General features: G+C 50.8%; 1 protein-coding gene across 2 annotated transcripts in view; it reads left to right on the top strand.

Moving 5' to 3' along the window:
• Nucleotides 1–426: 426 nt before the first annotated feature.
• The window catches only part of AKAP1 (A-kinase anchoring protein 1), a 32,297-nt gene continuing 14,708 nt past the window's right edge, over nucleotides 427–18,015 (top strand). Inside the window, exon 1 of one of the 2 annotated variants that reach the window (XM_012752218.3) lies at nucleotides 427–539. The gene's annotated coding sequence lies outside the window, so the exon portion shown is untranslated. Of the gene's footprint in view, nucleotides 540–11,797; nucleotides 11,998–18,015 lie in introns of those variants that run through there. The other variant, XM_012751544.3, reaches the window with a different exon arrangement.

Below are 18,015 nucleotides of genomic sequence, written 5' to 3'. Positions count from 1 at the left end.
TCCGCCTTTTTCAGGGAGCTTTTCGTCCCGTCCCCTGGAGCCCGCCCAGAGCACGGGCAGGGGAGCCTGTGCAGAGTTTCGGTACAGAGCAACGCGGACCCCCAGAGCTCTCCGCAGGTTCCCACCCGGCCCCTCTCCCAGGCCCCACCGAGATCACAGCTCCTCTCGCGAGAGCACGAGCTAGGCTCGGCTCCGGGCGGCGGGACATTCGCGGGGCGCTCCAGACCGCGCCCCCTCTGGCGCAGCTGGGACAGGCGCTGGCGAGGTGCGGCCGGGAGCGGCCGGCTGCGCGCACGCGCAGGTGAGCGGAGCGGGGCGGGCGCGGGGGCACGAGGGAGAGGGGCGGGGCTTTGCGTCGCGGCGCGGGCACGTCGCTGCGCGTCCTCTGTATTTAATGTCTCTGTGTTCCACCCGCGCGGGCGAGCACGTGGGGGAGCTGCCGGGCGCCGCGCTGCGGGGCCGGGCCGCGGGGCAGAGGCGGGGGCCGGGGGGCGGCGGTGGCGCGCGGACTCTGCACGCCGACGGTCGCCGAGGAGCTGGTAGGTTGGGGCCCCGGGGGACGGCTGTCTCGGGGAGCCCCGAGGGCGGTGCGGTCGGGGTGAAGGGGAGCCTGGGGTGCAGGTGCAGCGTGCGACGCGCGCTCCGGGAGCCAGAGGCGTGGGACGCCGAGCGTGTGTGGAGGCCCCGGGCCGCCGCCTCCTGTCAGACAGGCCCTTTCCCTTCCCTCGCCTGCGCCCCCTCGTCCTCCCCGGCCGGCGTGTCTGCCCGCGGGCTCCTGACAGATCGCGAATGCCTGGCCCTGGGCGGCGCTCTGCGGCCGCGCCGGCCCCCCACGCGCGGCGCCGTCCTCCGCTGGGGGGCGAGGGCGCGAGGCTCGGGACGCCTCTCCACACCTTAACTTTCCCTGAGCGCGTCCCACCCAAGGTCGCCCAGCCCCACATGCGTTTACTTTTCAAAGGTCGTGTGTACCCAGGCCGAGCAGGCAGAGGCGGCGGCGGGGCGGGCTCTGGGCAGGGCCAGGTGCGCGGAAAGGGCGAGAGGTCCCCCAAGCCCGCGGGATCCCTCCCGGCCCTGAGGGGTTGGAGTTGAACTGGTCCCTTCTGGAGCCTCACCCAACTTCTGGGCCCTCGGGCTCGCCGCGGGTGGCGCCCCACCGTGGGCCGGGCGGCGGAGGCAGACCCGAGCAGAGCAGGTAGCCCAGCGCCTGGAGTTGGGCGCGGAGAACGAGGGGAAAGGCTCGGCTTACGGAACGGGGAGGATGGGCTGCGAGACCCTTCGTGATCCGGTCCGATCGCGTTTCGGGCGGGGGGGCCGTCTGAACCGAGTTCGGGTGCGGAGGTCCCAGGCTTGGGTGTTTCGAGCGGGATTAGCATTCGTAGCCCCTTACGCGTGTCCCGAGAGGCGGAGGCCGCCCAGCCTGGCGTGCCTGCTGACCTCAGCCTGGGGGCGCCGGGGTCACGTGCCGCGCTCCGCCTGAGGCCCTCGGCCTACGGTCCGCGATCTGGAGGGACCGCGCTTGTTTCGGGGTTTCGAGCTACGAGGTGCTCGGAGAGGCACCGGGGGCTGGGCGCCTCCAGGGCGGGCTTCCAGTGTTCAACTGTTTAGTGCCTTATGTTAAGGTTCTTCCATTTCCCCTCCCTGGAAAGGGTAGGAGAGGAAAGGTGATGGTGGTGGGCGGTGCTGAAGCGACTCCGGACGGCAGGGAAGCCCTGGGTGTTCCGGGATCTGCTTCACCCCGGGAGATGTCCAGGGTGGCGGGCTCCTTCCAGCCCCTCTGCCACAGTTAACGCAAACCCGGTGGACTTCGCTTCAGGTGCGAGGTGGAGGCCGCTCAAGCCGGGTAGGGTGTATGCGCCGGGCAATTAGTGAGGTTAAACTATCTTTCCCCTACTGAAGTGCAGGCTATTTGGTGTTTAAATTTATCTCTAGTAGTGAAATCCAGGCTGCTGGACCTGGTACAACCATGTCTGTTAGTTTCTGATCAAAGAATACCAGTTCATAAAAAGCTATTAATTCTGGAAACCAATAACGTTACATGCTCGTGTAACTGCTAAGTCCTTCCCAAATTAGGACCTTTTTTTTTTTTTTAAATCTGTATTTAGAAAGCAAAGCTTGGACTCTTAGCACCACCCATCCACTTTGCTCTTAAAGGTACAGAGCATTTTTGAAGTGAAGAGGGCGATTGATCATTTATCTGATTTCTCTGTTCTCGGCACTCAAGTGGTTCACCTGCTGAGTATTTAAGACTTTTTCTGAGCACTGGAAACTGGAAAAGTTCTGCTTTGGGAGCTTTTTTTGACTTGTGTCGAACCTTTCCTCTTTCACCTCTAACACGTTTTGTAGGTTCTGGGTAATAATTCCTGGGTGTATTCTCTATGAAACATGGCTCTAGGTTAGAGGAAGTTCTCTGGATCCTACAGGTATGCAAATCACTAAAACTCAAGTCCATTACTGGATTAAATAGGCTCCATTGTCATGCATGTTTTTTTTTTTTTTTTTTTTTTTGAGACAGAGTCTCGCTTTGTTGCCCAGGCTAGAGTGAGTGCCGTGGCGTCAGCCTAGCTCACAGCAACCTCAAACTCCTGGGCTCAAGCGATCCTTCTGTCTCAGCCTCCCAAGTAGCTGAGACTACAGGCATGAGCCACCATGCCCGGCTAATTTTTTCTATATATATTAGTTGGCCAATTAGTTTCTTTCTATTTTTAGTAGAGACGGGGTCTCGCTCTTGCTCAGGCTGGTTTCGAACTCCTGACCTCGAGCGATCCGCCCGCCTCGGCCTCCCAGAGAGCTAGGATTACAGGCGTGAGCCACCGCACCCGGCCTGTCATGCATGTTTTAAGTGATGGCTCAGAACTTGTGGGAACTGATCCTAGCCTGTGAGACCCGTCCGTCTAAGGGATTTGTGTCTAGGTGAGGTCCTTTGTAGGAGTATCTCTCCCACCTTCCAGCTGTTTCTAGGAAATACGTTCTCACTTGGCCACTGCAGGGTGACAGTGGAGCTAGGTGTTGTACGTGGCCTGCTCACGTGCTCAGATTGAAGTGTCTCCAGTTGCTGAGTATTAATATTTTAAAGCAGTTTGTCTTGCTACCTGACAATGCAAATTATTCTTGGGCATTGGATGTATAGCCATAGTTTTTGGGAAAGGCTAGTTTTAGTCACCATAGTATTCCTTCCCCATCCTGAAGACAAATTGAGATCATATTTGTGAGACTGTACTGCGCCTGGTTCATGACAGGTGCTAAAGCATTGTTTTCCCCCAACCCTCCACCCCAAAGAAGCCCTGAATCTTACTCTGGAATCACTTGAGTGGTTTAAATTTTATTAAAAGCATGCCTGCCCCCAGCTTCTGACCTAGAAACTTGGTTGGAAGGAAAAGGGAAACAAATTGGTTTCCTGAGCTTTGCCAGCTAGCCTCCTGGCTCTAGCTTGTAGCAACATGACTTGCTCTAGTGGGCATTTCAGGGCTTTGAAGAGCAGGCAGCTCATAGCCCAAAAACCTGGAGAGCTGTCTTGTTTTTCCCCTAGAGTTCTCCTTCCTAATCTTGTCTGAGTCTAAAATGAATCAAGCTTCCCTGTAACTTGGTCTGTTTTCCTATTGTGGGGAAGTCATTTGGTTATAATACTTTCAGTTTGTCATTCTGAGTTTTCCTCAACTATGGGAAAGGTGGTGAGTCCTAGGGGTCTCTTGTCCCACTGAAATCACCTCATACTGATTGAGAGTTTCTTATCTCTGTAGTGAGGTATATTTTAGTCCTAAATCTTGTGCAGATTTCTTTTTCTTCCACATTCCTTCCTGGTGTAATACCCCAGGCGCGTTTCATGGTTATGATCGTTTCACATCAAGTACTCATTGTGTGTGACATCCCACTGAGGGAGCCTGCTGACCTTGATACCTAATTTTAAACTTGGGTGGTGGAAAATGTGATCAATGAGTTTGTTTGGAGTAGGGCAGGGTCTGGCTGGAGAGGTAGCTGGTGAGGACATGGGAACTAAAATTTGGAGGCTGCTTCTTCATTGACAGTTACTGTGCGAGGTGAGTTACAAGCAAACAGCTCCCTAATCCTTTAATCCTCACACCTCTGAGTACAGTGCAGGTGAAGCTGGAGGTCATTCCCAGTTGTTTCAGTGGCTGTCACAAAAATACAAATTGAGGGGTAGAGAAACTAACAAGGGTGGATTTGGACTTGAACTAGGTCCTCTGGAGGGCTTTTGTGAGAAGAACCAAGGAATATTCTTAAATCCATGGGCTTCCCTCCTAATCTTTCTGCTGCTTTCTAAGCAGATTGTTGCAGTGAGTGTTATCATTCAGCATTCTGAGGACTGGCTTTCCAATAATAAGTAGCTTTCAAGGTGTCCTTTTTCTTCATTCTGTTCCGTCCCTTAATGCTGCTGGCTATCTATGTTCACTTAGTTGTGTGTCACTGAGACCCACTTGCCCTTGGGAACAAAGCAGGGCCCCGAGGCGAGTTCTGGAAGTAAGTGTATATACAGAGCTCAGGGCTGACCAGGTTTGCTTCACTGCTGGGCTTTGCTGGCAAGAGCCCTGGATTGGGTGCAGCTCTCAGAGCTGAAACCCAGCTGTGGTTCTAGGCAGGCCCGGTCTCAGCCTTTCGGAATCTTCAACCAGTAAAAGAGGGTTGGTCAACATTAAAGACATTCAGTTTGTGCTCCAGGAGCCCTGGCATTTGGGCTGGAAGCATACATAGCTGAGTGGGTGGTACAAATCAAAGACTTAAAAAAATCTGTTTTCTGTTCAAGTTCTCTTAGCTGTAAGATGCTACTGTTCTAAATATTTTTATTTTGAAAGATAACTCTATTTGCCTAAATCATTGGGTAGGGGGAAGGGTTTAGAACTGCCCTATTTATAGAGTAGCTATTTGCCATGTGTGGCTAAATTTAAACTTTATAAAGTACTAATATTTAAAAATCAGTGCCTCAGTGGTATTATCCACATTTCAAGTTCTCAGTAGCCTCATGTGGCTAGTGGCTGTTGTCCTGGGCAGAACTGGTCAAGAGCATTTTCATCATCGCAGAGAGTTTTGTTGAACAATGCTGTGCCAGAATGTTCTTTGCCTAACTCTAAAAGCTTAATTGCCTCAACTTGTAAATCTCTAAAGCATAACATGTTGGGGCTTAGTCTTCCGTAGTCCATAAACCTGACAGTTTTGGTGACAGATTACTTATATGTGTATTGGTTCTTTTCATGGCATGTTAAGAAGGTAGTTCTGGTCTACCAGTTGGGAGAGGAGAGCAATTATGGACAGAGGAGCTTAAGCAAGGGGCCTGGGGACAGAAGCATGGAGCCTAAGGGCCCGGTGCTAAGCCTTTTGGAAAGCCGTTTTTGGTTTGAGAGCCTGTTTATTATCATAAAAGTCCAATGTGGTTCTCTAAGACCTGTGTTCATTTTTTTTTTTTTTTTTTTGAGACACAGTCTCGCTTTGTTGCCCAGGCTTGAGTGAGTGCCGTGGCGTCAGCCTAGCTCACAGCAACCTCAAACTCCTGGGCTCAAGCGATCCTACTGCCTCAGCTTCCCGAGTAGCTGGGACTACAGGCATGCGCCACCATGCCCGGCTAATTTTTTCTCTATATATTAGTTGGCCAGTTAATTTCTATTTATAATAGAGACGGGGTCTCGCTCTTGCTCAGGCTGGTTTTGAATTCCTGACCTTGATCCATCCGCCCACCTCGGCCTCCCAGAGTGCTAGGATTACAGGCGTGAGCTACCACGCCTGGCCTGTTCATTGTTATCGGTCTCCAAATGTCAGGTGTCACCAGATCTGCTACTTGGACCTTCATCTGATGACTTCTGCGGGATCCTGGTGTGGGACCTCTGAACTAGGTGGCATTTTCATTGTTTCCTCCAGTCCATCTAAAAGTTAGGGGACATTCTTTGTCTTCACGAAGGTGTTGTGGGAGAGTGAGGCCACGCGTGGGTCCTGACATGTTGGTGTGGGGTTGGGGGGGGTGCTTTATTGCCATATGTCTTCTCATCTGGTTCTGGATGTGCTTTGTTAAAACCCTGCTGGACTGACCTTTGACATATAATGTGAGGTCTCTGTTCTTGGAACCGGACAGCAAAAGACATTTACTGAGCACCTACTGGCATTTTAGGTGGGTTCTTTGATCTATGCCATTTTTATTCTCTCTCAACCCTATGAGGTTAAGTACAGCGTCTCTAGTTTGTGGGTGAGAAAACTGAGGCCCCAAGGTGGGTAAGGTGATCCCAGGACACAGGAGGGTGGCTGGCTTTTGACCTGGGTCAGGGAGTGTCCCCTCCCACTGTCCTTCCCTCCATGTGCTCAGAGGCTGTCTCTTACTTACTGCCCTGTTGTCACTCCTTCCTCATCCAGAAAACTAAGCTGGAGTTTTGAAAGATTACAACTATTTGTCCCCAAAACTTGAGTCTGACTTGTTAGTGTTTTGAGTCATTTAAGCCTCATTAGAACCTTGTGAGGGAAGGACCCTTATCCTCTTTTATAGGACATTTCCATTGTGTGGGAAACTGAAATTTCCTACTCTTTAGCCCTCTTGTCTTTCCGAAGCCATGTTTTGTCATCAGAATTGTGTAACCATCAGGTCCTTTTGAAATGCACCGGGAATGACTGAATAAAAAAGCCTCCTGGGCTAGGAAGACTAGGTAGCTGTGCCGGAGGGAATCTGCTCTGAAGACTGAGTTGTTGAGAAAGCCATCCTTGAAGTCACTGATTCCCCAGAGGGAGGTCACAAGCCCTTCCCTTGGCCCTCAGCAGGCTGTCACCCAGCAGTAGATTGCCCCCGGCCCCCACCCCTCTGACCTTGGCCTGGGTGTGCATTTGTCAGAATAGGGGCTGCACCGGATCTGAAGGCCACTTCAGTCTTCTGTACTTCTCCTTCCTGCCCCTCCAAAGGAAAAGGAGTGGGAGAGACTCTCACTTCCCTGAGCTGCCTTGGAGGGAGACCAGCACTTGGATGTGCCTGGAGCTGTCTCTGGGAGAAAAGGCAGTGCTGAGAATAACCTCCCTGCTTTGTCCTTTGACTTTGGTATGGCCCACCTGGCCAAGCATGTGCTGCTGCTATTTTTAGCAGGTGGCATCCTTTAGGGGGGCCGAGTGCATGTGGCTGCCATGTACGGGACAAGTCCTGGTGACAAAGCCATTGCTGCCACTGCCTAATCAGGACAGGGAGGAGAATAAAACCACCCTAGAAACTGGCATGGGGTGTGTGGCCAGGGTGGCTGTTTAAGAGGTCTCTGGGGCAGCCTTTGCTATTCTGGGTCCGTGGCAGCGACCCAGCCTGCCTCCTGGGCCAGGCAGGCATGTGACTGAGGCAGCCCAGGGAGCTGGGGAGCCAGGGGTCAGGACTGCTGCCTCTGGGGAATGAGGGCCTCTTGTTGCCCCAGCAGCTGATTTCTCAGGAAACCACCTAACCCCATCTTTAGGTGAGGTTGCTCATCCTAGAGGCCGGCCACTTGAGGGACGGGAACAGTTCTCTCAAACTGTGCCTTGGCTGGCAGTCTGACTCCTCGTGTCCTCTGGCTTAAATGAAAATGCAAGCATGAGAGGAGGCAAAGCAATGGGCCCCAGGAGGAATTCTTCACTAAGAAGCCACTGAGACTGAAGAGGGATGAAAACAGAGTTGGACAAATGAGTTTGCTGTCTCCCTATGCTGTCCTTTATTCTCTCCTTTTTTTTTTTTTTTCGTTCTTCCTTCCCTCTAACTCAGAGCTGCCAACTCCAGCCCATCTATCTGTTTCTGATTAAGAAAGCTTCGAGCCATATAAGGCCCTCTGTTGCCTATGGTTTATGTTGGCTGGAGAGCAAGGTTGTTTTCACAAAGTCTGATTCAAAGAAATGGTGAGGGCTTATGCAGGCTGCGAGTGTGTGCACGCCTGCATGTGTGTGTCCCCGTGTTCCCTGCTTCCCAGGGCTGCATGTTTATGTGTCCTGCCTCCTGTGGCTGGACTGTCATACTGGAACAGACTCATTTGAAGGGGTAGGGGCTGAGGGCAAGGGTCTGGCAGTGGCCTTTGAAGGCTAGTGTGTGGTGTGGCCGCAGGGCTTCCTGGCAAGGGTATTTGCTGAGAACTTGAAGAGATCCCCCTGGTACCCACACAGTGGACCTGTCACACTACCAGCCACAGAGGCATCCTATTGCTATTTCAGGAGTGCATTCTGGAAGCAGCTTCTATTTATTAAGAACTAAAGTGCCTTGGCTCTTTGGGCAAGTTGGTTTTCCCTGTGGAGAACAGTGCACCTGGCCCCTCGAGTCCAATCTACCCTCTGCACAGTGATGCTGGGCAGCCGTGCTCTGACCTCACTGTCACCTCTTGCTGCTGTCTCTTGAGTCAGCCAAGCTTGTTCCTGCCTTAGGACTTTGGCACGTGTTCTTCCTGCTTGGAATTTTCTCTCCCCTCTCCCCTCTCCCCTCCTGCCTCCCCCCAGGTCCTGGCACAGCTCTCAGCCCTGAAGCCACCTCTTCCGAGAGGCAGTCCCTCATTATGCTGTCTCCAGCCAGCCTTCTCTGAACCACAGCACACAGAAAAGGCCCGGGTGACTCTCAGCTCTCCCAGCTATCACTGTGCTATGTGCATAGGAGTGTAGTAATTCATCCCAAGCAAGGGGTGTCCCAGGGTTCCGTGTTCTCTCTCCCCAACTGTGAAGAGAGGCTGCAGGTCTATTACGTTTCAGTTGTTGGATCTTCTTTGCAGTATCTTGTCTGTAATTTGACTCTCCCTCCCTCTACCTTTGCTTCCTGAAGGCTCTTTTTCCCTTGTGCCCAGTGAACCTGGCTCATAGTGGGCATTAAAATCTTTAGGAAATGACCAGCCCCGAGGGGCCCTGCTGTCTGAAACTGGCCAGCCCTCCCAATGGGCTGGGGAGACCCATGCCTTGGTTCTTGAAGAGTCTAGCTATCAATAAGCGTGTTCTTATCTTTATTACAATTACATCATCAGTGCTCTTGGGGGTCTCTGAAGCAAAATTGGCACCAGTTATTATGGGAAAATAATGCACGACAAGTTTGTACACAGATTAGTCAACATCAATGCATATTGTGATGGTTAACAAGAAACACATAAAGCTGTGTGGTAATAGAGCATCCCTTGCTACTTGTATATAGCTTAAGGATGTATTAACTGTCAATCAAAGCATTGCTTATGGGAAGATTTGGCTTTTGACTGTACACAAGATTTGGCAGGACAGTTCTTTGCCCAAAGCGGCCTGCACCCCCATCTTGTTCTCTTCCAGGGACAGCTGCCTTCACTTCTAGCTATCTTCCCTGCCACTTGCCTCTATATCTAAATAGTATACTTTTTTTATTTAAAAAAATATTATCTGATTTGTTTTTCTACTGTGGGAGATAGGACTTAGCTCATTCCTATACTTTTTCCTTCCTTCAGCCTCCCAGTATAGAGATAGCCGAGTTTTTGGTGGTGTTGCTGTTCAGAGTGTACATGATTATAATATTAACATCATTCATTGTTGCGAAGTTTTCAGTTTCCTCTGTCTCTTTTGTCTCCCTCTCTTCTTCTCTCCTAGTTAATTTTCTCGGTTTCTTGTGCTTAATTTTCTGTCTCTTTGTCACCGGTTCCCTGACTCTCCCGAGTCTCTGCCACTACTGTGGAACTCTTCGTTGTTGGCGGAAAGCTCCTCACGGTGACTACATGTACTGGGTACTCTCACAGCTCCGTGTTGCTCGTGGGAAGCATCCCTTTCCCCTGACTGTGCTGCCCCTTCACCCTAGGAATTCCCTGTCCCCTTCTCTTGTGTTGCATCCTTCATCTAGCCCCCTCCTTTTTTGGTTTACTACATTGTCTTAGAGAGTCCGTCGTCCAGCAGCTTGCTGAGAGGGTGTGCGTGGTGGTGGATGGCCAGTAAAAAACACGCTATTCAGGCTGGACACGGTGGCTCACGCCTGTAATCCTAGCACTCTGGGAGGCCAAGGTGGGAGGATCTCCTGAGGTTAGGAATTCAAGATCAGCCAGAGCAAGACTGAGACCCCATCTCTACTAAAAATAGAAAAATTAGCTGTGCATGTTGGTGCTCTGCTCACCTGTAGTCCTAGCTACTTGGGAGGCTGAGGCTGGAGGATCACTTCAGCCCAGGAGGTGGAGGCTAGGCTGGGGGGCCCAGTGAGACTCTGTCTCAAAAAGTAAAAAAAAGAAAGCAAGAAGCTGTTCAGGTAACACTCCTATAATAAAAACAAATCAAACCAAACCCAAGAAACAAGCTGATTCCTGCAGAAGAGCAGGCACCTTTGAAGACATGGGTCAGGCATGTGTGGCTGAAAACAGGATTGAGGGAAAGTCGGCAAAGACAGCTAGGCTTGTAGAGCCTGTGCACCAGGCCAGGAATAGGTCTGGCTTGCCTTTCTGAAGAGGTTAGAAATGAAAGGGGACCTGGATTTGGGCACCAGGTAGTGTTGCAGTGGGTACCGAATGAGAGCCTGCATAGTGAATGGGGCAGCCCCACCCTCTTGGCTCCCCCAATGCTGGCACTCACGCCAGTGTCCTCTCATTCCCCACTGCAGGACGCTGGCACATCCTAACCTGGGGACACAGGCACCTTGTGTCCTATTCATCCCCCACCCCAGAAGGATACTTGCCTGTCTCTTGGACCAAACTTTCAGATGGGTAGTGGCAGAGGGTGGCAGTAACAGGCTCATCAGAGAAGAGGTCATTGATTTTTTTTTTGTTTGTTTCTGTTTTTTTTGCCCCCAAAGAAACTGTGAAACATGGAAGGTGCTTCAAGGACAGCAACTTGTCTGATTCATTTGTGTCCCGTCATGCTTTGTCCCTATAAGTGCTGACAGTTATTTGTTGGGTACAAGTAACCTCCTTATGCCTTTGTGGGTTGATTGTACGGCACTGTCTGCCATTGGGAAATCAAGTTCTTACCTCTTTGCTTTGTCCATGTGAGATGGTGGCAGGAAGGGGCTTTTGCTGTACTCCAGCATCTTTTATGATTTCTTTTGAAAGCACATGTCACCTTTATTGGCTTTTAAATAAGCTTGTGGTCAGATCTCCACTTCATACCTTTTGGGCACTCCTGTGTAGTATCGTCTGTGACTGTGGGCAGGATCTCCATGTACCCAGGAATGCATTAGGGTTAGGGTTGTCACCATCCTTAGAAACCTGTTGGAATTCACTTGTAAAGCAAGATGGTTGTCCAGGGCCAGAGATGAGTGGCAGGGTGGGTGTGATGTAGTCTTCGCAGTTTTTAAAAACCATACCCCTACCTCCCAAATGAAGCAATTGGCAAGATCTTTGCAGGAGGTGCTGAGGTTTTCCCTTCCTCACCTGAGGAGGAGTGAGACTTGGACCTGCCATGGGTTTGGTCAGCAGAGGAGGAGGCTGGCCGGGCACTTTATCTTTGTGTTGCTCCCTTTGTTACCAAGTTTTCCAAACAAGGAGTTGGTTTCAGCGTTAATTGAGTAATTGGCCTAGAGGAGCTCTTAATTTGAGACCATGTCCAGACTGGGATTTTTGGCCACGAACCTTCTTACCTGGAGCTCCTGGTGCTGGACTCCGGGTTTCCATTTTGGCTGGAGAAAGCATCACTGAGCAGGTACTCCCACCTGGACGTCACTGGGTCACGTGTCCAGCCTGCCTTCTGCACAGCAGGCTGGGAAAGTGATCTGTGACATCCTGACAGCTGGTCGGCTCCCGGCTGGAAAGGGGGAGCACTCCTGGGGTGTGGCTGGTCTGGCCACACTGGCTGGCCTGGCTGCTCTGGGCCCATCACAATGGAGGGCGTGGGGCCAGTCCTGGGCAGGACCTCGCAGCCCCACTGTGAGCTAATTTGGAATCTTTAGGGTGGCCACATGAGGTCATAGGTTACGCAGGCCCCTAAGGATGAAGGTAACCACCCTGTGACACTGGAGCTGGGCTGACACCCCCACACCTGAGGCATGGCTCCAGCACTCTGAACCTCTGGCCCCAGCCATGCTGCTGAGGGTGAGTGGCCCAGGCTTACCATCGCCCCCACCCTCGGTGGCAGGACCGAACACTGCCCAGCAAGGTAGGTGTTGGCCGTTGCAGCATTTTTCCAGCCCTCATGTTTCCTGGGCTCTTCTGGGAACACCCTCTAGAGCTGCACTTGTCCGGTGGGTAGCCACTGCTGCGCGTGCCTATTTAAATTTAAATTAATATCAAATAAAATTTAAAAACTGAGTTTCATAGTGACACTCATCACATTTCAAGTGTTTAGTAACCTCCTGTGATCAAGCTGCTGCCAATATTGGACAGCAGTCACCCCTAGAGGGTCCCCCAGGCCTTTGCCTCTTGTGACCTGCTCCACTTCAGGCATGTCGCAACTGCCGAGACTCTTTCTGGCTCCATGGCCTCGACCACAAAGGTCAGACTCCTTTCGTCTGGCCCTCCCAGCACGGCTCCTAGGCTTCCTTCCAGCTTTGCTCCCTCCCACACAGGAAGGCAGCAGAACCTTACTGTATGTCACAGCACCCTCCCCACTGGGGCAGCTGAGGGAGGGCTGGCCCTCTCTGAGAGCCCTTGCCTGCTGCTTGGCTTGGCTGCTTGGGGTACCGGGTTGTGCATGTGAACATGAGAGAGATTGATTCTTCCATCTAGGTTGGGAGCTCCTAGTGGTCAGAAGCTGCTCCTGGTAGTGACTTACACATATTTGCATGTACAAGCAAGGTGAGTAGCTGTAACGTGATGGGGAATTAGGTAAACACATCTGATACAAGAGACATTCTTGGGTTCTTGCGAAGAAGTCTGGGTTTTGGATCTGGCTCCACCAAACATTCACAGAAGGAGCGTGCTTCTGCTTGGTCCATAGCCTGCTGTTGTCCTCTCTTTTTTTTAATGTTAAAAGTGTTTAATTTTACTTTTTAGAGACTAGGTCTCACTCTGTTGTCCGGGCTGGAATGCAGTGGCGTGATTATAGCTCACTGCAGCCTCGAATTCCTCAAGTGTTCCTTCTGCCTCAGCCTCCGGAGTAGCTGGAACTACAGATGTGAGCCACCACTACGACCACCCACCCTTGTGTTGTCATTTTCTGAATGCAGTGGCTGAAGTGCTGGACTCTAGTTTTGATTCCCTGCTGGGGAACAGTCCTGCAGGAGGGACTTGGTAAGCAGGGCACTCTGGAGATGGAGTGTCTTGGGCTTGCTCTTTCCTGTTGGTGGACACTGGCACGGTCGTAGGCAGTGTGCACGCTGGGAGAATGGGAGAAATGCTCAAACTCCCAACTTAGAGGATGTGTAAGTATCCATTCAGAACCCAGAGTGGATGTGGCTTCACTGACCTGGCCAGAGGGGACTTGCTGGGCTTTTGACTCCTAAGCTGTTGTTTTCATGGTGGACTTTCCCATCAGTTATGTGCAGCTCTTTTTCACAGTAACTATAGCCAAATTGGCTTAGTCACTGGGACCAACATTTTTCGTGCCATTCCCAGGGATTTGTTTTCTAACAAGAAACATAGCAGAAGGCTCTAGATTGCAGTTACAGATTTGTCAGCTGGGTTAGGAGTGAGGTCATTATTTTTCCAAGGGCTGTTCTGAAAAGCTGCAGGTACCTCTCCAGAGAAGGATCCTTTTAGAACCTGGAGTGAGCAGATGAGTGCTGAGGCCTGTGGCTGTAGCACGTGCCTGCCTTCAGCTCTGTGACCGCTTGGCAGCCAGCCAACGTGCATCTATTCCCGGGCAAATGGACCTGCTAAAAATAAGCAGGCAGCTATTTCATTTTTGCAGATTCAAAATAGCCACGTGTCCCCCCCATCAGCTCTAGGGCAGGGCTCTGCAGCATCCTCTGGGAGGCTTTTTCCTGAGTGTCCTGGGCCTGGGGCAGGAGGCAGCCTTCAGAGAGCTTGTGCGTGTGAAGGCTCATGGCCCTGCAGTGTTCAGTGCTACCTCAGTCTTGTTGAGAGGTTCAGCTTTAAAAAAGAAGCAAAAACCACAGGACAAAAAGCAACTGCAGATTCTATGCCCAGAGAAGGAAGGAAGGTAGCAGCAGAAAGCCTTGCAAGGCAGGTGTGTGTGTGTGTGTGTGTGTGTGTGTGTGTGTGTGTGCGTGTGTGTGCGCGCGCACGTGCGTGCACGCTTGTGCCCACGCCACACTTGCACCTCATCTGGGCTTCAAGGAAGGTTGGTGTGTCCCTACACCACTTCTCATAGGCCTATCAGACCATGTAAGTCGGGGAAAATGGCATCTTGCCAATTCCCAAGAAGTCTATTTGAGTGAGATTGGCTCTGGGTAAGAAAGTGAGGGGCTAGCTGATTCTTGACTGTGGGAAGAGGGGGCTGGTGGAAGGCATTAGTCCCCTCATGGAGCCCCTGGGAGGTCCTTCCTGGTGGACACCCATAGTGAGACCCAGCTAGGCTCAGGGAGTTGGAGCCAGTGCCTTTGGGCAGGGTGGCCACTGGCCCCAGGGCTCTTGGCTCCCTTCTTGGTGGAGGATGGCTCATATCTCTAATCACAATCCCCTGATAGTAAGGAAAAAATAAACTGTGCCTTCTGACTCTTTGGGGTATCTCATTCCTCTGTTCTCCAGTGCCAGTGGAGTGCTTCTGGTCAGGCAGTTCGTGTTCCTGGAAGCAGTCATGGAGAGAAGAGCTCCGAGTAGCAGTGACACTCAGTTCCTGGTTCCTCAGCCTTGGGTCTCTGGCTGTAGTCCAGGGTGGGAGGTGGAGGCCCTGGGCATTTAGGTGGGGCATCCTGGATTCCATAGTTTGGGCGACATGGCCTCAGGATAGCAGTATTCAGCGCCTTCTCCTAGGAGGCCCTCCTGGCACAGCAGCAGGGGGCGTCTGGCTCCGAAATGTTGTAGAAACCATGTTTGCTGGGCTGTAAGTCTCCATAGCCATAGTTGACCGTAGGGGATAAATTTGGAGGGTGTGGGGGCTTAAAGCCTCGGTCTCCCCCAGCAGGGGGACCGTGCTGGGCTTGGGAGGCTCATGTGGGATGTGATAGTGGTGTCCCGGTGAACTGCAGAGCAGCAGGCAGGCGCATATGGTGGCCCCTGGCTGCTTACTGGTTCCATGCATCCTGGCTGGGTGAAGACTGAGATGGGGCAGGGGACATGTGGGGAGCCCAGTGGCAGGATGGCCGGGGACTGGGTTGTGGCACCAAAGCCAGACTGGAATAGAATGCGTGTTTGAGCACTGGGGCTCTGCCTTATTGCCGTATCCCCAGCCTCTGGGATCTTGGGAGGCTGGGTGAGGTGGGACCTGAACCGGCTGCACAGGCAGAAGCCCTGGAATCAGCTTTTAGTTCCAGAGGGGTGGGGCTTCTCCCAGCTGTTTCGAGAGGCGGTTTGTGTCATGGGTAGTGACCCCTCCCCCATACACACCCATTTGAGCCTGTGGCCTTGGGCCCTTGGTGTGCAAAATGGGGTGGTGGTTAGGATTTTTTTCTTCCTCTCTCCCTCATTTCATTTACTCTTTTTCCTGAAGTCAGAGAATTGCTGGAATACTGTGGGAATCACAACTATAAACCCTGCTGAAATGGGATTGCCTAGTTAATAAGGATCAGAATCTAAATTTACTGACCAGATGAAAACCTGGTTTAGACCTCAGCTCCACTTCCTGTTAGCACGTGCCCCTTGGGGTAGGACTTGATCTCCTGACAGCTGGTGGTGCATACACTGCCCTATCTCGAGAGCATCCTTTTGCCATAGCCTTTTTCCCTTCTCGAATTGTATGGATATAGACATCGTACACTTGTGGTAGTCTAGACCTTTTTTCTGTATCATTTTTTTTTTTTTTTTTTTTGAGACAGAGTCTCGCTTTGTTGCCCAGGCTAGAGTGAGTGCCGTGGCGTCAGCCTAGCTCACAGCAACCTCAAACTTCTGGGCTCGAGCAATCCTTCTGCCTCAGCCTCCCGGGTAGCTGGGACTACAGGCATGCGCCACCATGCCCGGCTAATTTTTTATATATATATCAGTTGGCCAATTAATTTCTTTCTATTTATAGTAGAGACGGGGTCTTGCTCTTGCTCAGGCTGGTTTTGAACTCCTGACCTTGAGCAATCCGCCCGCCTCGGCCTCCCGAGAGCTAGGATTACAGGCGTGAGCCACAGCGCCCAGCCTGTATCATGTTTTTTCCATGTCAGTATATGAGATCAACTTTCTGTTAATACCAGTATATCTGGATTTCACAATATATTAATCAGTGACTCCCCTGAAAGGTTAGTCCCAATTTATTTTAAATTTTTTATATTTTTAGAGATGGGATCTCCCTTTGTTTCCCAGGCTGGTCTTAAACCGGTGGGCTCAAAATGATCCTCTCCCCTCAGACACAATAGCTGGGACTATAGGTGCTTGTCACTGTGCCTGGCTCAGTGCAATTTTTTTTTATTATATTTTTGTTTTTGTTGTGGTTTTTTAAAGAGTCTAGGTATAGAATTTCTGGGTTACAGGATGTGGTTCTAAGGTTTTAAGAGCTATTACGAAAGCTCTCTAAGAAGGTAGTACAGAATTCCTCTTTTCTTGGCTTATACGATGCTTCTTGCCCACAGTTCAATTAATTAGTGGGTTCTAGATTTAACGTGGACTAGAACTTGGATTCCCATCCCTTGGCTTTATGACTTTGACTTGTTTTGACCTTTAAGATAGTAATAGATTCCAAACCAGGTGGCTGAAGATTAAGGATTAAGTGGTACAAGGAAAGCATCCAACAAGGTAACATGTTTGAATCTGAAGCCCTTGTTGAAGCTGTCCTCCTGGAGGGATTGATACAGTCTTCTGAGCCCTGGCCTGCTTAGCCCTACTTCATACTTCAAGTGTTACCATTGCTTCCTCTTCCGATATTAGCAAGAAGGTTTATCTTTTTTTTTTTTTTTTTTTCTGAGACAAGAGTCTCACTCTGTTGCCTGGGCTAGATTGCTGTGGCATCAGCCTAGCTCACAGCAACCTCAAACTCCTGGGATCAAGCGATCCTTATGCCTCAGCCTCCCAAGTAGCTGGGACTACAGGCATGTGCCACCATGCCCGGCTAATTTTTTTCTATATATATATTAGTTGGCCAATTAATTTCTTTTCTATTTATAGTAGAGACGGGGTCCTCTTGCTCAGGCTGGTTTCGAACTCCTGACCTCGAGCAATCTGCCTGCCTCGGCCTCCCAGAGTGCTAGGATTACAGGCGTGAGCCACCACGCCCGGCCCATTATGTTAATTTTAAATGTTCACAATTTTATTTTGATAAATGAAAAATTAGAAAAGTCATATCATGGCTGTCGGCTAAAGTTGACACTCGGCTGTGCACCTTCATATCACGGCTGTCGGCTAACATCACTGCGTGTTCATCTGTGGCTATCGACTATAGTTGATGCTGGTCCCGAAGTGGTTAAAAGTACTGATGCTCTGGTTTTGCCGAGAACATTAATATAAGTCAGCTAAACCAATAAGAGCTGTTAAAACATTTATATTCTTCGCCAACAAAACATGATCCCAAATTAAGGTGTAATTTGCCATGTCAATTAGAAGAATTTTGGCTTTAAGAAGACTTAATTTTGGCAGACAGATTTAAAATTTGCTGGCATGGGAGGTGCTGAATACAAGTATTCTAGAATAAGTCCATCATAACCTAATGAGAGCGAGCCCTGCCTTGAAAAGCACTTAATATATATATCTTAGCTAATCTTTATACCAACCAACCCTTAAGAGAAGTGTTCCCATCTTACAGGTGAAGAAAATTGAGTGTTTTGGGGTGTGTGCTTGTTTTTGGAGACAGAGTCTCACTCTGTTGCCTTGGGTAGTAATGGCCTCATCATAGCTCAAAGCAATCTCAAACTCCTGGGCTCAAGTGATCCTCCTGCCTCAGCCTCTCAAGTAGCTGGAACTACAAGCATGCACCATAGTGACCTGCTAATTTTTCTGTTTGTAGTAGAGACAAGGTGGTGCTCTTGCTCAGGCTGGTCTCAAACTCCTGACCTCAAGTGATCCTCCCACCTCACCCTCCCAGAGTGCTAGAATTACAGGTGTGAGCCACTGCCTGTCAAGTTTCCTATCTTCTTGACATGTCTGCTGCCGCCTTCTAGATCCTCATCATTTCTCCTTGTTTGGATCTGACTTAGATGTC

The sequence above is a fragment of the Microcebus murinus genome, chromosome 18 (assembly GCF_040939455.1).
Source record: "Microcebus murinus isolate Inina chromosome 18, M.murinus_Inina_mat1.0, whole genome shotgun sequence".
Lineage (NCBI taxonomy): Eukaryota > Metazoa > Chordata > Mammalia > Primates > Cheirogaleidae > Microcebus > Microcebus murinus.
This window is presented reverse-complemented; position numbering and strand designations above follow the sequence as displayed.